This window comes from Eptatretus burgeri, chromosome 10 (genome assembly GCF_056783735.1).
Source record: "Eptatretus burgeri isolate ZD-2024b chromosome 10, Ebu_testis_v1, whole genome shotgun sequence".
Taxonomy (NCBI): domain Eukaryota; kingdom Metazoa; phylum Chordata; class Myxini; order Myxiniformes; family Myxinidae; genus Eptatretus; species Eptatretus burgeri.
Window position 1 is genome coordinate 65,348,716 of NC_140970.1, and position 22,138 is coordinate 65,370,853.

General features: G+C 38.3%; 1 long non-coding RNA gene across 1 annotated transcript; it reads left to right on the plus strand.

Moving 5' to 3' along the window:
• The first annotated feature begins 19,376 nt into the window (after nucleotides 1-19,376).
• Nucleotides 19,377-20,347, plus strand: LOC147018734 (uncharacterized). The gene is made up of 3 exons (XR_015062811.1): nucleotides 19,377-19,537; nucleotides 19,889-19,946; nucleotides 20,180-20,347. It is a non-coding gene; the product is annotated as an uncharacterized LOC147018734 (long non-coding RNA).
• The last annotated feature ends 1,791 nt before the right edge of the window (nucleotides 20,348-22,138 follow it).

The following is a 22,138-nucleotide window of genomic DNA, read 5'->3' on the forward strand; positions in this document are numbered from 1 at the left end:
TTCATTCCACATTAAAGTTTTTCGTCCTATTTAAGTGTTTTTTTTTTTCATTCTATTTATCAGTGTACATTAATGTTTTTCATCCTATTTAAGTGTATTTTTTTCACTCTATTTATCAGTGTACATTAATGTTTCTCATCCTATTTAAGTGTACATTAATGTTTTTCATCGTATTTAACAGTGTACATTAATGTTTTTCATTCTATTTAACAGTGTACATTAATGTTTTTCATTCTATTTAACAGTGTACATTAATGTTTTTCATCCTATTTAAGTGTACATTAATGTTTTTCATCCTATTTAACAGTGTACATTAATGTTTTTCATCCTATTTAACAGTGTACATTCATGTTTTTCATCCTATTTAACAGTGTACATTAATGTTTTTCATCCTATTTAAGTGTACATTAATGTTTTTCATCCTATTTAAGTGTACATTAATGTTTTTCATCCTATTTAAGTGTACATTAATGTTTTTCATCCTATTTAACAGTGTACATTAATGTTTTTCATTCTATTTAACAGTGTACATTAATGTTTTTCATTCTATTTAACAGTGTACATTAATGTTTTTCATTCTATTTCACAGTACACATTAATGTTTTTCATTCTATTTAACAGTGTACATTAATGTTTTTCATTCTACTCAACAGTATAAATTCATGTTTTTCATCCTATTTAACAGTGTACATTAATGTTTTTCATTCTATTTAACAGTGCACATTAATGTTTTTTATTCTGTTTTACAGTGTACATTCATGTTTTTCGTCCTATTTAACAGTGTAAATTAATGTTTTTCATTCTATTTAACAGTGTAAATTCATGTTTTTCATCCTATTTAACAGTGTACATTAATGTTTTTTATTCCATTTAACAGTGTACATTAATGTTTTTCATCCTATTTAACAGTGTACATTAATGTTTTTCATTCTATTTAACAGTGTACATAAATGTTTTTCATCCTATTTAACAGTGTACATTAATGTTTTTCATCCTATTTAACAGTATACATTAATGTTTTTCATCCTATTTAATAGTGTGCATTAATGTTTTTCATTCTATTTAACAGTGTATATTAATGTTTTTCATCCTATTTAATAGTGTGCATTAATGTTTTTCATCCTATTTAAAAGTGCACATAAATGTTTTTCATCCTATTTAACAGTGTACATTGATGTTTTTCATCCTATTTAACAGTGTACATTAATGTTTTTCATCCTATTTAACAGTGTACATTAATGTTTTTCATCCTATTTAACAGTGTACATTAATGTTTTTCATCCTATTTAATAGTGTACATTAATGTTTTTCATTCTATTTAACAGTGTACATTAATGTTTTTCATTCTATTTAATAGTGTACATTAATGTTTTTCATCCTATTTAACAGTGTACATTAATGTTTTTCATCCTATTTAACAGTGTACATTAATGATTTTCATCCTATTCAATAGTGTACATTAATGTTTTTCATCCTATTTAAGTGTACATTAATGTTTTTCATCCTATTTAACAGTGTACATTAATGTTTTTCATCCTATTTAACAGTGTACATTAATGTTTTTCATCCTATTTAACAGTGTACATTAATGTTTTTCATCCTATTTAAGTGTACATTAATGTTTTTCATCCTATTTAAGTGTACATTACTGTTTTTCATCCTATTTAAGTGTACATTAATGTTTTTCATCCTATTTAACAGTGTACATTAATGTTTTTCATTCTATTTAACAGTGTACATTAATGTTTTTCATTCTATTTAACAGTGTACATTAATGTTTTTCATCCTATTTAAGTGTACATTAATGTTTTTCATCCTATTTAACAGTGTACATTAATGTTTTTCATCCTATTTAACAGTGTACATTCATGTTTTTCATCCTATTTAAGTGTACATTAATGTTTTTCATCCTATTTAAGTGTACATTAATGTTTTTCATCCTATTTAAGTGTACATTAATGTTTTTCATCCTATTTAAGTGTACATTAATGTTTTTCATCCTATTTAACAGTGTACATTAATGTTTTTCATTCTACTTAACAGTGTACATTAATGTTTTTCATTCTATTTAACAGTGTACATTAATGTTTTTCATTCTATTTCACAGTACACATTAATGTTTTTCATTCTATTTAACAGTGTACATTAATGTTTTTCATTCTACTCAACAGTATAAATTCATGTTTTTCATCCTGTTTAACAGTGTACATTAATGTTTTTCATTCTATTTAACAGTGCACATTAATGTTTTTTATTCTGTTTTACAGTGTACATTCATGTTTTTCGTCCTATTTAACAGTGTAAATTAATGTTTTTCATTCTATTTAACAGTGTAAATTCATGTTTTTCATCCTATTTAACAGTGTACATTAATGTTTTTTATTCCATTTAACAGTGTACATAAATGTTTTTCATCCTATTTAACAGTGTACATTAATGTTTTTCATCCTATTTAACAGTATACATTAATGTTTTTCATCCTATTTAATAGTGTGCATTAATGTTTTTCATTCTATTTAACAGTGTACATCAATGTTTCTCGTTCTATTTAACAGTGTACATTAATGTTTTTCATCCTATTTAAGTGTACATTAATGTTTTTCATCCTATTTAATAGTGTACATTAATGTTTTTCATTCTATTTAACAGTGTACATTAATGTTTTTCATTCTATTTAACAGTGTACATTAATGTTTTTCATTCTATTTAACAGTGTATATTAATGTTTTTCATCCTATTTAATAGTGTGCATTAATGTTTTTCATCCTATTTAACAGTGCACATAAATGTTTTTCATCCTATTTAACAGTGTACATTGATGTTTTTCATCCTATTTAACAGTGTACATTAATGTTTTTCATCCTATTTAACAGTGTACATTAATGTTTTTCATCCTATTTAACAGTGTACATTAATGTTTTTCATCCTATTTAACAGTGTACATTAATGTTTTTCATTCTATTTAACAGTGTACATTAATGTTTTTCATTCTATTTAACAGTGTACATTAATGTTTTTCATCCTATTTAACAGTGTACATTAATGTTTTTCATCCTATTTAACAGTGTACATTAATGATTTTCATCCTATTTAATAGTGTGCATTAATGTTTTTCATTCTATTTAACAGTGTACATTAATGTTTTTCATTCTATTTAACAGTGTACATTAATGTTTTTCATCCTATTTAACAGTGTACATTAATGTTTTTCATCCTATTTAATAGTGTGCATTAATGTTTTTCATTATATTTAACAGTGTACATTAATGTTTTTCATTCTACTCAACAGTGTAAATTCATGCTTTTCATCCTATTTAACAGTGTACATTAATGTTTTTCATTCTATTTAACAGTGCACATTAATGTTTTTTTATTCCATTTAACAGTGTACATCAATGTTTTTCATCCTATTTAACAGTGTACATTAATGTTTTTCATTCTATTTAACAGTGCACATAAATGTTTTTCATCCTATTTTAACAGTGTACATTAATGTTTTTCATCCTATTTAATAGTGTGCATTAATGTTTTTCATTCTATTTAACAGTGTACATCAATGTTTCTCGTTCTATTTAACAGTGTACATTAATGTTTTTCATTCTATTTAACAGTGTACATTAATGTTTTTCATCCTATTTAATAGTGTACATTAATGTTTTTCATCCTATTTAACAGTGCACATAAATGTTTTTCATCCTATTTAACAGTGTACATTGATGTTTTTCATCCTATTTAACAGTGTACATTAATGTTTTTCATCCTATTTAATAGTGTACATTAATGTTTCCATCCTATTTAACAGTGTACATTAATGTTTTTCATCCTATTTAATAGTGTACATTAATGTTTGTCTTCATATTTAACAGTGTACATTAATGTTTTTCATTCTATTTAGCAGTGTACATTAATGTTTTTCATTCTATTTAACAGTGTACATTAATGTTTTTCATCCTATTTAATAGTGTACATTAATGTTTTTCATCCTATTTAACAGTGCACATAAATGTTTTTCATCCTATTTAACAGTGTACATTGATGTTTTTCATCCTATTTAACAGTGTACATTAATGTTTTTCATCCTATTTAATAGTGTACATTAATGTTTTTCATCCTATTTAACAGTGTACATTAATGTTTTTCATCCTATTTAATAGTGTACATTAATGTTTGTCTTCATATTTAACAGTGTACATTAATGTTTTTCATTCTATTTAGCAGTGTACATTAATGTTTTTCATTCTATTTAACAGTGTACATTAATGTTTTTCATCCTATTTAACAGTGTACATTAATGTTTTTCATCCTATTTAACAATGTACATTAATGTTTTTCATCCGATTTAACAGTGTACATTAATGTTTTTCATCCTATTTAAGTGTACATTAATGTTTTTCATCCTATTTAACAGTGTACATTAATGTTTTTCATCCTATTTAACAGTGTACATTAATGTTTTTCATCCTATTTAACAATGTACATTAATGTTTTTCATCCGATTTAACAGTGTACATTAATGTTTTTCATCCTATTTAAGTGTACATTAATGTTTTTCATCCTATTTAACAGTGTACATTAATGTTTTTCATCCTATTTAATAGTGTACATTAATGTTTTTCATTCTATTTAACAGTGTACATTAATGTTTTTCATTCTATTTAACAGTGTACATTAATGTTTTTCATTCTATTTAACAGTGTACATTAATGTTTTTCATCCTGTTTACCCCTGCGTTAGTCCCATGGGGTGTTTTGGCACCCAACATTTTTTGTGTGGCATTCGAGCATTGGGGTGTGTAAACACCCCACCAGACCAACCACGTTTGAATGACACAGCAGACTAACACAGGGTTAAGAGGTATTCATTCATATGCCTTTTTAATGCAACCGGCAATCCTCCCCAGACCATCGAAAGCCCGAGTCGATAACCCCGCACTGCTAAGCGCACCATATGACTCGCGGCACATGCCGGGTCCAGGACTCGCCCGGGAACGAGGATTTCTGTGCAGCAGTTCCCTCACAGCAGTGCCACACGCGCTGGCCTCCATGAGGCCCCACCTTACAGCGAAGGTGCACGTGGCTGATTTACCTCAGGAATAATCAGACAAAAAGAAAAGTAGGGACGAAATGAAGGATAAAATGATATAAGCAACCCAAGCTATTAGATCATCGCAACACACTCCCTTGTTGTCCCACTAAACAAAAGGAAAGGGACTATCTACACGTATATTAATGGAATAACTGTCTTGGGACCACTATCTGTTGGATGCATGCGGTTCCGAGAACCGCAACACACACACACACACACACACACACACACACACACACACACACACACACACACACACACACACACACACACACACACACACACACACACACACACACACACACACACACAATTGCGAGGTACCCATGCTATGCACAGGAGGGGTCTGGACATCTGGTTCATGAAGGACTCGGGCAAAAAACTTACTGCAGCTGACCCCAAGATAAGTAAAGTGGGTAATATTTCTATGCCGTCACAATGGCGAAACGACAAATGCCATCAGTGGAAACCCTCACATAATTTCCTCATTCTGCTTTAAACTCAAGCTCTCTATATTTTCATTCCACACAGCATCATTCCAAGCACAAATTAATACAAAACCATTAATATAACAAAATACAAGATTACAAACACTCGTACAGTAAACGAAGAGAAACGTTATTCTGACATTACATCCAGATGGGGAGCAGCTTCGTACGGATCGAAATTCAAAATCGCAATTGCATTGAGGAATTTATGAAACCTCCCACCCACCTTTGGACACCGGCTGGGACACCAGAACGTTCCACATAAGGTTTGGTGGGGCTAGCTTCAAAACTGAGGGAGTAGTTCAGGGACAGACAGACAAACAGACACTCCTGTGTGGCCTGTAAAAGTATTCATCCCCCTCCAAAGATTTCACATTTTAATGCCACCTGAGGTTATTTCATGATGTGATAAAGCTAAAAGTGATATATATATATATATATATATATATATATATATATATATATATATATATATATATATATATATATATATATATATATATAGCCAAATATGTATTATAAAAAGCCAAAGTGATAAAGCTAAAAAATGCAGATAAAATGTGAATACTCCTTTGCCTCATGAACACTAAATCACTTCTGGAGAAAAGTATTTGTTTGAAAAGTTACAAAATAAGTGTAATAGGTTTCACCTGAATGTAATCAGTGGTTTAACTTAAAAATTAAGCTCCCCCACATGTCTAAGGAGTTTCAAGGTGCAACTACCTTGGTCAACCAACAAGGCAAACATGAAGACCAAGGAGCTTTCAAGGAAGTCAGACATAAAGTGGCGGAGAAGCACCGTTCAGGAGAGAGTTATATGAAGATTTCAAAGTCACTCATTAGCCCTTTGAGTATGGTGAAATCCATCATGAAGAAATGGAAGACATATCACTCTACCCAGAAAAGAAAAAGTAGAGAAGCATACCACCCAGACTCTACCCAGATCAGGCAGCCCATCCAAAATCAGCAGCCAGGCAAGCAGGGACCTGGTTTGGGATGTCACTGTAAATCCAACAATGACTTTGAAAAATTTGCAAGGCTCTATGTCTGAGATGGGACCCGTATTCATTAACCAACAAAATCCCGTTCCCTTCACAAACCTGGCTTCAAAGGACAGGTGGCAAGAAATAAGCAATTACTGAAAAACAAAAAAAACATCTAAAAGTTCAAATGGAGTTTGCGAAAAAGCATCTTAATGATACTGTTGGCATGTGGAGAAAGGTTTGGTGGTCAGATGAGACAAAAATTGAACTTTGTGGTCTCATTTCAAAATGTTACGTCTGCCGCAAGCTGAACACTGCACAACACCAGTCAACACCGTCCCTACTGTTGTGGTGATTGTGCAGCGGGGACAGGCCGTTGTAATGGTGCAGCGGGGGCAGGTGGTGGTGACGGTGCAGTGGGGGCAGGCGGTGGTGACGGTGCAGCAGGTGCAGGCAGTGGTGGTAGGCCTATAGCTGGTGTAGGGATTGGTGTAGGTGCAGCAATATAAATTTGTAGAAATGATGAATGGGAGAGTTTTTTGGGTGATGAGACGATTAAATATGTAGATTCTTCATTCTGCAGGAAGGATCGTAGACATAGAATTCTGTGCAGTTTTGAAGGAGCAGGAGTTAGGGACATTGAAGGAAGGTTAAACAATATCGTGTTGGGTCATCGTAGGAAGAAGTTTGTTGTGGTACACCTCGGGGCGAATGATATCAGGAAAGTTTACTCAGAGGAATTGAAAAATTGATACAGGATATTGGGTAAGTGGCTGAAAACAAAGGGTTGTGAGGTAATGTTTTCTGGGATTCTCCCAAGATTAGGAAACGATCTAGAAATTATGAGCAGTGGCTCTAACATCAACCAATGGCTGGAATAATGGTGTAGGGAGGAAGGTTTTACATTTAAGAAGCAGTGGGAATCATTTCAGGGACAAATGGAGTATTTCCAGAATGATGGCTGCATGTTAAATAGAAAGGGGGCAGCAGGGTTTGCAGTGGGAATTGAGGAAAGAATTCAGGCTTTTTTTTAGGTCAGCAGAGGGTGGGGAAGCTATGAAGGAAAGAACTGATGATGTAATTATGATGAGTAAGGCCAGGCAAGAAAATATAATTTCAGGAAGGGAAAAGCTAAACATATTCCATACCAATGCCAGAAGTTTAAATAATAATATGGAAGAGCTTGAAGCCAAAGTGGAGAGTGAGGAGTACGATATAGTTTAAGTGAGTGAGACATGGTTTAAGGAGGAGAGTAACTGGAGTACAGGATTAAAAGGCTACATGGTGCATCGGTGTGATTGGAAAGAGAGAATAGGAGGAGGAGTAGCAATCTGGGTAAAGGACAGCATTGCAACAAGAGAAAGGGGTGACATTAAGGAAGGAATAAATGTTGAGGATTCTGTATGGGTAGAGATTAGAGATTGTAAAAACAGTAAGATACTGGTAGGATGCTTTTATAGGGCTCTGGGTGTGAAGGAAGAGGAGTAAGGAGGAGTACATGAAGAATTCAAAAGGGCATATGGTGAGGGAAGAGTATTGATTTTGGAGGATTTAACTTGCCAGAGATAGATTGGGTCCAGGAACAGGGAGAGGGCAGAGAAGATGAGGATTTCCTAGTTTTAGTCCAGGATTGCTTAAATTTAACCCAGTTTGTGGAAACGCCCACTCAGGGGAGTGCAGTGTTCAAACTCCTTTTAAGTAATGATCAAAATATGGTGGAGGAGGTGGAGGTAGGGGAGCATTTAGGAGCAAGTGACCATAACACCGTGTGTGCAAAAACTGTTAAAGGTTAGAGTTCAGGATAGTAGGGTAAGGTTATTAGACTTCAGGAATGCAAACCTTGAGGGTGTGAGGAGAGATTTGGGTGATGTAAATTGGAAGAAGCTAACAAGAGGATAATCAGCATCAGGAAAATGGGAAACCTTGAAGGAGCAAATGTGTAGAGTGCAGAGTAATTACATTCCAATGAAGTGTGAAACTGGAAGTAGAAAGAGGCCAGGGTGGTTGAATAGTTAGGTGAGGAATGCCATTAAGGGGAAACAGAACGCATTTTTTTAGGTTTAAAATAACCACACAATAACCACATCAGAGTAAACAGAGGCAAGTTAAGAAAATAACTCGGCAAACCAAAAGAGAGTATGAGAAGGACATGGCTAAGAATATTAAACAAAGTAGCAAGGCATTTTTTAAGTATATCAGGGGAAAATAATCGGTTAGGAACAATGTGGTCCCATTGAGGAAGAGCACCGGGAGAGTGTTTAGTGAGGAAAGTGAGATGGCAGGCTTATTAAGCAGGTATTTTGCTTCAACTTTTACACAAGAACAGTCAGGAGAATTTCCAATAGCTGAGAGTATTTATCAAGGTGGTGAGGAAGGGCTTTTACAGAATATCCAAGTTGGAGTGGAGGAAGTAAAGGAACAGCGAGGTAATCTAAGAGAAGATCAGGCTCCGGGTCCAGATAATATACAACCGAGAGTATTGAGGGTGGTGGCTGAGCAGGTAAGCGAGATGTTCACGGATATTTTCAATAGTTCCCTGGAGTCAGGACAAGTACTAGAGGATTTGAGAGCAGCAAATGTAATGCCATTATTTAAGAAAGGATCCAGAGAAGAATTGGGAAACTATAGACTTGTTACTTTGACTTCAGTTGTGGGGAAGGTGTTGGAGACATTAATTAAGGACCAGATGAGGAACCATTTAAACAAATACAAACTAATTAGAGGTACTCAGCTTGGATTTACCAAAGGTAGTTCCTATCTATCAAATATTTCAGAGTTCTTTGAAGCAGTGTCTGATTGGGTGGATGAGGAAATGGCAGTGGACATCGTATATCTAGACTTTAAGAAGGCATTTGATAAGCTACAACATTGGAGGTTATTAGCCAAAGTGAGGGCTTGTGGATTGGCTGCTCAGGTAGCGAATTGGATTGCAAACTGGCTTGGTGAAAGGAAGCAAAGAGTAGCTGTGAGCGGGAGGATGTCTTGCTGGGAGGATGTAAGTCGTGGTTTACCTCAGGGATCAGTACTCGGACCATTACTATTCATTATTTACATCAACGATTTGGATCGTGGGGTGAAGAGTAGGCTTTCCGAATTTGCAGATGACACAAACTTGGAGGTAAGGTGGATAGCAGAGGGGGTGGTGATCAGATTCAGGAAAGTATTGAGACATGTATAGATTGGGCAAAAAAAATTGGCAGATGCAATTTAACCTGATCAAGTGTAAGGTGGTGGGGATGGGAAACAACAATGAAAATAGAGATTATAGGATGCAAGGGGTATTTTGGAGCATGTCACACAGGAGAAGGATCTGGGGGTGGTAATAGATACATGAGGTAAGGAGGCAGCACAGTGCCAGGCAGCTATAAGAAAAGCAAATAGGGTTTTGGGTTGTATTCGGAGGGGGATCATTTATAAATCAAAAGAGGTGGAGTTAACATTGTACAGGAATTTAGTGAGGCCACATCTAGAATATTTTGTGCAGTTTTGGTCACCAAAACTCAGGAAGGACATGGATGCCATGGAGACAGTTCAGCGCAGGGCGACTCGATTGATTCCGTGCCTAGCTAGACTTAGCTAGGATGAGCGGTTGAAGGAGACAGGGCTTTATACACTAGAAAGGAGGCAGTTATGAGGAGATATGATAGATATAATTGAGATAATGAAAGGTAGAGATAAAATAAGTGCAGATGAATTATTTTATAGAGTAGACAGTGATAGTGTTAGAAATCTGGCAGCCATTTGCACACAAACAAACAGCAGTCCCCGCAGTTCAGTTATTTCGATAAGTATGTGTTTATAGTCAGGGTCCCGTCCTTCTTTCTAATGGGTTAATTACATGTGTGTGCTACGAGTTACTTTTATAGTCAGGTTTTTTACATCTTGAATCTGCACAACGCCAACAAAACCCTCGCTTCACTCCTCCTTCCACACTGCGGCCGAACGGGCGCTTCGCCCACCCAGCTTTCACCTCTCCGCACCATCGATGCCATTACGCACGTGTTCAGGACCACCGACGTGAGCGGAGATTTCATCACCTCAGGACCGACTCCGCCTTAGTCTGATGGAGTGTTCGGCCCGACCAATAAGGAGAGGCCACCAATCGCCCGACAACCCCTCGTCCAATCCAGAGGCAAGTTCCTCAGAGCGGTTCCCTCGACCCGCGGGGGAGGGGAAGGATAAGAGAAGGTGGCGAGCTGTCATCAAGAGAGAGAAGAAGCAGGTGCAGATTATTCATGACATGAAGCTTGCCCAAAGCACCACGAGTGGAATTATTAAGAAGCGTGTTGCTCTAATTTGGTCCTACGTTGCTATAAATAAACCCCAAATTGTTAAATGTTCCAGTTCGTTGCCTGTCGTTTCTGCCATTGACCCAGCATGGTGCAGGCTTGAGAAATAGTGAGGCCGTCGGTGCCGTAAGTTGTCATTGGGTCCTACGGACTCTGGTAATTCCGCTCGGTTACACTGGACCGAGGTCGCTAGAGCGACCCGGTTCGACAGAGTCCGTTGAGGGTGTGTCTTCCCCAGGAATTTGACGATGTGTTGAGGGTGTGTCTTCCCCAGTAAGTAATACTTAGGTATATAGAAATTTGGCTATTGACCCTACCCCACGCCGTCAGAGAATTGGCGATCACGGTCTTTAAGTGGCCCGTCGACTCCGGAGTTATCCAGGGTTACGACCTTTCAATTCCGGTGTTCGGTAGGAGACGGCCCAACTGCTCCGTCTGGTGTTCGTCCTCCCTACCGAACCCGGCACCACAACAATAGGACCTGGAGCCATAGCCTGAGAGTAAAGAAGAGGAGAGTTAAGATGGTGAGTAAAGCAGGGGGCTTTTCCTCAAAGTGTAGTTAATGCATGGAATGGGCTCCCTGGAAAGGCAGTGGCAGCAGAAAAAGTAGAGAAGTTTAAATTACAATTAGATAGGTGCTGGAAGTTATGTAGATAGAGGGTTATAGGGATGTTGGCAGGACTTTTAGATAGCTTGAGCATTGATGGGTGATTGTGTGCTTGTGTACAGAGTGATGTTGGTGGGGGTCTTGTCAAGGGGTGTTGTGTGGTTGATGTGTGTTTTTTTTAACCAAGCCCATGCCCCCTCCACTGAGAAGAAGAAAAAAGAAAAAACCATACATAAACTATAAAAACTTAAAATAAATAAATTAACTAATTTTTTCTTTTTCTTTTTTAGAATTTTCTTCTTTGGAACTTGTATTGATAAATTAGTGTGGTGTTGATGTCACGCAGGCATGATGGGCTGAATGGCCTCCAACTGTGCCTGATTTCCTTGTATTAGTGTTAAGCATGGTGGTGGCAGCATCTTATTATCGGGCTGCTTTTCATCAGCTGGGATTGGCAAGCTTCTCAGGATAGAAGGTGCAATGGACAGTTCAAACTACAGGAGAAACCTTGATGAAAACCTGCTTGAGTCAGCTATGAATCTGAAACTGGAGAGGAGATTCACATTTCAACAGGACAATGATCCGAATCACAAAGCTAAAGTCACACTGGAGTGGATGAATTAGAAGAAAAGAAATGTGTTTGAGTGGCCCAGTCAAAGTCCTGACTTGAGCCCAATTGAACATTCATGGCAAGACTTGAAGATTGCAGTCCATCGACGATCCCCATCCAACTTGGCAGAACTAAAGCAATTTTCATGTGAAGAATGGGCAAAGATTTCACCATCTCACTGTGAAAAGCTGGAAGAGACCTGCCCACAAAGATTCATAGGAGTCATTGCTGCAAAAGGTGCTGACGTAAGGGGTGTGATGGCAGGTCAAGCACTGACCTACAGGGCTGAATACTTTTGCAACCAGTGAATTTTGATTTGTACATGTTTACAGTGAATTTTGATTAGTGCATGTTTTTTTGCAGGTATCCCTGACATGTAACCTCCTTCATCTATAATAGTGTTTAGTTTGACCTCTTCAGTTATGAATGAAAAAGTTTATTTGGAAAAATTGTATCAACATAATTTGTAATTCACCTAAATATGGCATTATTGGTAGGGGTTGAATACTTTTGCAGGCCACTATATACAGTATGTAATGTATGAAGCTCATTCTAACCATTCACTGACTGTCTCACTCACTCACTGACAAACTGATATTAACGTTCGGGACCTTCTGGGTGATGTAGAAAGCTGAAATTTTGCGTGCCAACAGAAATCGAAGCCATTACACGTAGAAAAACCACAGAACCTTCGGAATGTCTCTGTAAATAAAAATAAAAATAAATGAAAATAAATACATGAAAAAGATAAATGCAGGTAAGCAAACTGAGAGAGTGGGGAAGCACGGTTCGTTATTGCTCACAATGTGGAAGAATACCCCGCTCGTGTACCTCTGGGGCCATAAGAATGATATGCAGTATATCAACTGCAATAAACTGAAAAACAATAATGTACATTATTAGGATACAATGATTAAACAAGATGAAAAACATTAATGCACACTGTTAAATAAGATGAAAAACATTAATGAACACTGTTAAATAGAATGAAAAACATTAATGTACACTGTTAAATAGGATGAAAAATATTAATGTACACTGTTAAATAGGATGAAAAACATTAATGTACACTGTTAAATAAGATGAAAAACATTAATGTACACTTAAATAGGATGAAAAAAATTAAATGTACACTTAAATAGAATGAAAAAAATTGATGTACTCTGTTAAATAGGATGAAAAACATTAATGTACACTGTTAAATAGAATGAAAAACATTAATGTACACTGTTAAATATAATGAAAAACATTAATGTACACTGTTAAATATTATGAAAAACATTAATGTACACTGATAAATAGAATGAAAAACATTAATGTACACTTTCAAATAGGATGAAAAACATGAATGTACACTGTTAAATAGGATGAAAAACATGAATGTACACTGTTAAATAGAATGAAAAACATTAATGTACACTTAAATAGGATGAAAAACATTAATGTACACTTAAATAGGATGAAAAACATTAATGTACACTATTAAATAGGATGAAAAACATTAATGTACACTGTTAAATAGGATGAAAAACATTAATGTACACTTAAATAGGATGAAAAACATTAATGTACACTGTTAAATAGGATGAAAAACATTAATGTGCACTATTAAATAGAATGAAAAACATTAATGTACACTATTAAATAGAATGAAAAACATTAATGTACACCGTTAAATAGGATGAAAAACATTAATGTACACTGTTAACTCGGATCAAAAACATCAATGTACACTGTTAAATAGAATGAAAAACATCAATGTACACTGTTAAATAGAATGAAAAACATGAATGTACACTGTTAAATAGAATGAAAAACATTGATGTACACTGTTAAATAGAATGAAAAACATTAACGTACACTGTTAAATAGGATGAAAAACATTAATGTACAGTGTTAAATCGGATGAAAAACATTAATGTACACTGTTAAGAGGCTGCACGAATAGTGTTTTTCACAACACAGGAAACACAGCCAGCACGACGCCCACGCTGCACGAAATGCGTACGGAGGCCGATAAAGATGACTCCACGCCATGTTGGGTGGGATACGAGTGTGCGGAGCAGAAGCGACTTGTTCCTTTTCAACCTTAATATCTGACACATATTGGTGTTCGCCCTGTGCACACGCCAGCAGAGTCGTGTGAACGTGAGCGCTGGCCACATGCGTAATGGCTGAACCGTGCTCACTGTATGAAATGTGCTCGAAAGCAGACACGTATGCCACTCGCGAAACATGCATGGATTTATCCATAATGATGTACCTTCAGCCCTCACTGGCAGCAGCGGATTCCCCACATATGGTTAATGTCTTCTCGTCTCTACGGTCAGCGAAGCTGCGATCGAGCCGAGGAATGTACAGTGCGGGCCACGTTGGCGCGCACGGAGCAAGCGCGTTGATCGACGCTGGTCGAACGCTCGAGCGGGCATGCGGGACCCTCGACCGGTCGCTCAGGCATGACCCAGGGGTTTTTGCGGCACGGTTCGCATGCCAATTTCGGTGTAGGCGATTCATGTCATCTCCTGGGGTCGGAGCGGAATACTCCCGCTGTCTGGGATGGCCTTGCCGGAAACGAAGTGAGGCAGTTTCCGGATAAAATTGGCAGGCCACATGAAGGTCAGGACCAATCGGAGCACCCGATGCAGGTGATAACGTTTCGATTCGGCATGGTCCCTCCCCCCGAACTGCAAGTCCTATAAAGGTCAGAGCAGTCCCTCCGCCTTTCTCTTTCTCCGCCTCTCTCCCGCTCTCGCCCCGCCTCGTCGACACCGCCACGACCCACCTCCTGCTGTCTGGACTCCACTTCCTCGTCTCCGCCCACCGAACGTCGACCCCACCCGCCTTCCTGGTCCCGCCTACCCTTCCATCCTTGCACTCTGGACTCTGCCACTTCTCGACTCAAGGTCCTCCTTTCCGAACACAGTCTCCACACGTGCGGCTGAAGCCAGAGATGACGCACCCACTGTCGCGTACCGCACTACGGAGCATCCCCCTCCCCCCCCCCCCCGAAACGTATTGGTGCTGCGTCGTGCTATCAAGCACAAAGGTGTAGAGAAGGTAGCCTCAACTCCCCTCCCTTCCTGTTGCAAAACTTCCTCTTCATCGGGTTTTCTGTGTGTGTGCGTGCGTGTGTGTGTGTGTGTGTGTGTGTGTGTGTGTGTGTGTGTGTGTGTGTGTGTGTGTGTGTGTGTGTGTGTGCTGGCGCCTGTCTGCTTAAGTAAGACTGCAGAAGATCGTTATCATTATTATTGTTATTAATTTCCCGTTAAGTCTGCTGTGTCCCCTTTTGTAAGTTGCCTGTTTATTTGCTGCACCACATCTCTCTCCCCTATCTCTGCACAACACACCCCAATAAATCTTTATCGTACCACATACCTTTCCTCGCCCATTGTAAATAAATTATTATTAGGAATGTTCGCAGCTCGTCTTTGTGGTTTCTTTCATTGATCCAGCATGGTCCGAATCCAAGCTTAGCTGAGACTTTATTCCCAACGATCCGTTCGTTTTAGCCGGTACGTCCTTGGCAGTGTCGCTCGGCTGCATCCGATCCGGAAAAGTGATCCGATCCGGTAGAGTGATCCGGTTCGGACAAGGCGTACCGAGGGCGTGTTCCCCGGTAATTAAATCATGTGATTAATTAGTTAACCTGATTAACCCATAGACGGGAGGACCCTAGGTCATGCGGTTGAGTTATTGGCATCCACGGTCGGTTAAGCGACCCGCTGCGTCACGGAATTATCCGTGTGCGACAGCCTACAATTCCGGGGAGTCGGGTGGGAACCGGATAGCTTCCCCCACCTCGTGGTAGAGAGAGAAAGAGAAATAGAGAAATAGAGAAATAGAGAAATAGAGAAATAGAGATAGAGATAGAGAGATTTGTAAAAGAAAGTAGCACACTGAGCAACAAATTAATTCAAATTTAAATTCTTCATTTAAAGCCTGACGTTTCAAGAACAAACTTGTTCTCTTCCTCAGAGGCGATGAGTGCTGTGGTGGTAAATAATTAAGTTCCGTTGCGGACAGTTCGCATCATGGATTGGTCCAAGTCCGAGCCAATCACAAGGATTCCTTTCAATTTGAATGACTCCGCTGTTTGTGTTGACGTGTAAATCGATTGCGTCGCGCTTTGTATGTGGATGGAAGTCGATGTGTCGATTGATGGAATTTTCACAAGAGTACCAGGCCCCGATAATCTCACAGTTCACCCTTGATGATCCTGTGCCAAGGATAGTTGTCTTATTCCATGAGAACGTGTGTGTGTGTGTGTGTGTGTGTGTGTGTGTGTGTGTGTGTGTGTGTGTGTGTGTGTGTGTGTGTGTGTGTGTGTGTGTGTGTGTGTGTGTGTTTTGCAACCAAGGACAACTTGTCTTGTCACCTGAAAGCACGTTGGTGTGTGGATAAGCATTTTGACGTTTGGCCCACGTATTTGGTTTCACAATCTTCACACGGGATGCGAAGGATGACGTCATTTCTGTCAAATTTGTTCATGCAGTACTTTGGCTTTGACAGCTGTGCTTGTCAGGATGATTGTGCTTTGTGGGTGATGTTGACATTGTACTCACGTTTTATGCGGCTTGTGATTTCAGAAGCGTGTTGTATGTAAGGAAGTGCTACCGTGTGCGTTTGCGTGGTCGGATTGTTGCTGTTGTAGTTGGGTTTCCGGCGACTGGATTTGATGAATGAATTAGCTAGGGTAGTGGTTTTATCACAGTAGTCGAGCGACATACAGTATCTCCAACCGGCGTTGTTCATGGTCACTGCTGTGTTTTTACACGGTCAACTAAGTTGCGAACACAACTTCTTTTGTGACAGGTTGGTTGGCCACTTTGGTAGTCCAAAACTTTGTTCATGTGGGTAGGTTTACGGAACACCCGTGATTGTAACCTGCCGTCTCTGTCCCTGGAGAGACGTATGTCCAGGAATGGTAGTTCCTGTAGTGGTAGTGGTATATATATATATATATATATATATATATATATATATATATATATATATATATATATATATATATATATATACCACACATGTGAACCATTTGGAAGTGTTCAGCGAAAAACAACGTCACATTTATATAGACATTTAAAGGATATGATCACAAACATTATTCTTTTTAAACAGCTGCGTGTGATGGGTGGAAAAAAAAGTTGGCTCGGTAATTTAGAAAACACATTAATCCTGCAAACGGCTCGGAAATTGGATGTTATCAAAACGAGAAGAACATTAGGCCACGAGCGCAGGCAGGCGTGAGCGCAACCCCCCCTTTATTGCGGGAAGCGGAAGCACACAGGCAACGCGGAACATAATATCAAAGGCCCAATCATGTTACTCCAAACAACACATTTCCTCCCCCTCTAAATGGCTGAAATTAACAGACAAAATCCTCTGAATACTGAGGACGCTTTCTGAGCCGTGCAGGTCGAACGGGGCAGCAAGTAGACATAGAAACAGATTCTTCCTAATTCGATAGGGGTGACATACCAGTAGGACAAGCGCGACGCAGCTTCAGCTAGGGAGGAGCTGCTTTTTCTTCTTCCAAAACCTTTAGGACGCGGCTCTTTTATATACAGGATCCGGATCTCCTTAAATACTAAACACCTGAACACATCCTCGCATTGAGGGTGCCTTTTGAGAACGTCTATCATCAACTGTTAAATATATTCGGACATTTGCTTTAAAGTTTCGAAAAGTTCATGTTACTATTTAAAGATTATTCCATTTAATGTGTAGTTATTTCGTAAATACACTATTTTCTCGTCATGAACGGCGATCGTCCAGGACAGGTCTCGCTATTGGCTCCGTCAAGGCACGTGACGAAATATCAGAAGTTGTTGTTGTTTTTTTCTTGTCTTTTCTTCTTGTTCTTCTTCTTCTGATGAAGACAAAACCTTTAGGACGCGGCTCTTGGACACATTTGGCCTTGTTTGCATCAAGAGCACGAGGTGGAAAAGCTTGTGCATTTTCTCTGTTCAGAATTGACTCAGATAAACACCTTGAACCAACTAGTCCAGTTGGTGCCGGCATGTCTAGCACTGACGATTCAACAGAAACTTGAGGTGGTGGTCCAACATGTTCGGAATCAATGGTATCCGGTATGGATGGTGATGCTGAAATGTGATCATGAATTTGGTTAACGTGCCGATTCCACACTTTTCCATCATTAGTTTTAACCATGTAGTTGGCTGGCCCGAGTACCACAGAGACCACTGCCGGTACCCACTTACAATTGTGGAAATAATCACGCACCATTACACGCTGCCCTACTTCAAAGGTACGAACAAGCGTTGGACATGACACCGTCCCGGACACAGACCTCCAAGGTCTCAACAAATCTAGTCTAGATCTCAATGCACGCCCATACAAATGCATAGCAGGTGTATCACTTGTTGATGGGAGTAGGGTGGATTTACTGGTTCTGGCTCACTTTTCCCCATGTAAATGAATGGGGGATTTTCAGCGATTCCCTTTTTTTTCCCTAAAAATAAACCCCCTTTTTATCCCAAGGTATATTTATTTGTCTCCCCTTTTAACCTGGAGGTTGAAACTCATTGAATTAAACACCTGGGCGTTGAACAGCTCACTCATTGAACCTATAAAGATTTGTTCATTCTCAAATTCCTTCAATAGTTTAATTTTCTTTGCACAATAATCCCCATCTAAAATATTGACAAACAAAACATTTGAATCTTTATATTTTTTAAGATACCCCTTTTGTGCCATTACGAAATGATAAACTTCTCTTAATGCTCTCATCTGTCCACCGCCCGAGTTGCAAATCATTTTTGTGTATAAACCACGCCATAAAAAAAGTTTTGTTTCAAATGTTTTCAGTTCATGCCGTGAAAATGAGGAAGTGTTTTTTTGACACGGTCGTGCTGTGTGAATGAGGAAGTGGTTTTGGACTGTCATGCTGTGAAAAAATAGGAACTATTCTGTGAGAACAAGGTCTCGTGTTTATATTTTATCTCAGAACACGAACTGAAAACATTTGAATCAAAACCATTTTAAGTATGTTTTGTAAATGATTCATACAATTTGAGAATATATCTCCCAGTTATTTTTCAAGCTGTCATTTCCTGTGTCCACACCCAATGATTAAGCAATCTCCTCATCGTTGCTTTATAAGTGATTTGCCAGACAAAGTTTCTGCCAGACGGGATTTTCATTTTTTACAACTGAGACATGGACTCACTCTCTTCCGATGAAGACAACAGCTCACTACAAAGTTGGTAAGTTGGTTCCTCTTTGAACGATGAAGCAATCGATTTTAAATTAAATCATGATAATTCTGATATATATATATATTTTTTCCCTGACAGGTCGTTGGAAGAAATTGAGTTTACATATCACGATGAGGTGCATCAAATGAATACTCTTATTGAAGAGATCAATGATTTTAGAAGAGAATTGAAAGACATTTATAATGAGTGGTACGAAGTCTTATCACGTCCTCTGATCTCGAAGGAATTAAACCAATGGTGAGACACGTGTGTGTGTGTGTGTCTCTCTCTGTCTGTCTTTCTACCTACCTCTCTCTGCTCTTATTGAAGAGGTCAATGATTTATAATGACTGGTACGAAGTCTTATCACGGTCTCTGATCTCGAATGAATTAAACCAATGGTGAGACACGTGTGTGTGTGTATATATATGTGTGTGTGTGTGTGTGTGTGTGTGTGTGTGTGTGTGTGTGTGTGTGTGTGTGTGTGTGTGTGTGTGTGTGTGTGTGTGTGTGTGTGTGTGTGTGTGTGTGTTGCTTTCCCTGTCTGTTTGTATCTCTCTCTGTCTGTCTCTTCATCTATACCCTTGACTTATTATTTTTTTTTTTCAGCACTATCACACAACATCAGCTGTTGAAGCAATCTTGTACAACACATGATTTTCTGGAGGTAAATGTTTCTGAATTATTATTAATATCACTCTCTCTTTAGAATGTCGTCTTATGTTGGTTGCATCATTAGTTTGGACGCGGTTTTGTCAGTACACTGGAATTCATTTTATTGACCTTGAAAGGATGACAGGCTCCTGGTGTGTTAATTCAGTGGTCAACGAGGCTTACTCATATTACCATGTAATTATCTTTATAAAACCTAATTATTATCCACTTTTTGTTTCAAAACAGAATATGGTGTCTGAGTTTTGAAATCACAAGACATCTGAAGAAGATTGCTGGAAAAGATTATACATTCTCGCAAATGAATATTTAATATTTTCAATATTAATAAATTATATTTGTTTTGTTTACAATTACTTGATTCTGAATTTCAAGAAGAGGATCAAGACATGAACGAGAGGGAGGGGTGGGGGGGGGGGGGAGGGGGGTAGGTGCGCTCCCCCAATGACCCATCACCCCCTCATCCCATCCCTCCCCTCCCCATGTGTGTGTGTGTGGGATGAGGGAGGTGGTGGGTCAAAGGTGGGGGCGCACAGGGGGATGAGGGGTGGGGCTTGTGTGGGCGGGGCTTGTGTGGGCGGGGCTTCGGTGGGGGTTGTGTGGGTGGGGAGTGTGTGGGAGGGGTTGTGTGGGTGGGGTGTGTGTGGGTGGGGCTTGTGTGGGTGAGGCTTGTGTGGGTGGAGCTTGTGTGGGCGGGGTTTATGTGGGTGGAGCTTGTGTGGGAGGGGTTTATGTGGACAGGGTTTATGTGTGTGGAGTTTTTGTGTGGAGCTTGTGTAGGCAGGGCTTATGTGGGAGGGGTTTATGTGGGCAGGGTTTATGTGGGCAGGGGTTTATGTGGGTGGAGCTTATGTGGGAGGGGTGAATGTGGATGAGGCTTATGTGGATGAGGTTTGTGTGGATAAATGGATGGGTGGAGAGATGGGTGGATGGGTGGATGAGTGGAGCTTGTGTGGATGGGTGGATAATTTTTTAATTAAATAAACATGTTGTGTGTGGGGAACTAATTAACTAATCACTAATTATGTGAATATGATGAATATGGGTGGAGCTTGTGTGGGGTTTGTGTGTGTGGAGCTTGTGTGGAGTTTTTGTGTGGAGCTCGTGTGGAGCTTGTGTGGGGTTTGTGTGTGGTGGGGTTTGTGTGGGGTTTGTGTGGGCGGGGCTTGTGTGGGTGGAGTCAAAAAGGGGCGGAGTCAAAAATTTCAATTTATCTTTGTCTTTTGTAATTCCTGTGAATAAAATGAACCTAAAATCTCTTCCCCTTCCAAATCATATATTTTATAAGTCCAAGGAACCGTATCTATTACATCAACAATTTTAAAAAGTTCTTTCGTCCATCGTTCAGTAAAACCCTTTTCAAAATGAGATTTCCACCTATATATTCTTACGATATCACCAACTTTGAACTTAGGTTTTCTGACATTAATCTCTTTTTCATATTTTAATTTTGTAAATGTTTCTGATGGTTTCATATTTGTTGACGTGTGAATCGTGTCATTATACTTATCCACAATATCCTGAATTAAAGATGACCATTGTTGTGAACCGAGTTGTGTGAATTTTTTATATAGTCTCTATTTTAAGGTACGATTAAAACGTTCAACAACAACTGCCTTCCCTTCATTAAAGGTACTGTATAATGTAATACTGTTATTTTTTAGAAAATTCATAAATGTCTTGTTATAAAACTCTCTACCCTCATCAGTCCACAATTTTTTAGGTTTTCTCTTACTTTTATTAAATATCTGTTGAAAGGCTAACATAAGAGTATTACCTGTTTTGTTTTTTAATGGGACAACCCATACGTATCTACTCCTAAAATCAATAACGGTTAAAGCATACTTGTACCCCTTATCATTATTGAGTTCAATCAAATCAGCAGACCAGATATAATCAACTTCCTTGGAATAAACTTTCCTTCTCTGAAACTTTGTGAATATTGGTTTATGTAATTCATCAGCTAATTGCTCTTCAGTCTTAATGGCATCATTAGAGCCTATAAGTTTTTTGAATTTCCAAGTCCAAGTTTCAATTTAGCACTGATCATCTTCTTCACAATGAACCGATCAACTTTTTCTCTCAAGGTTGGATTTTGTATCAGAGACAAATTATACAACATTTCTCTATCGGCTTCATGCTTTTCTTCCAACGTTGTGGTATTCCCATAATCAATATCGTGTCTCA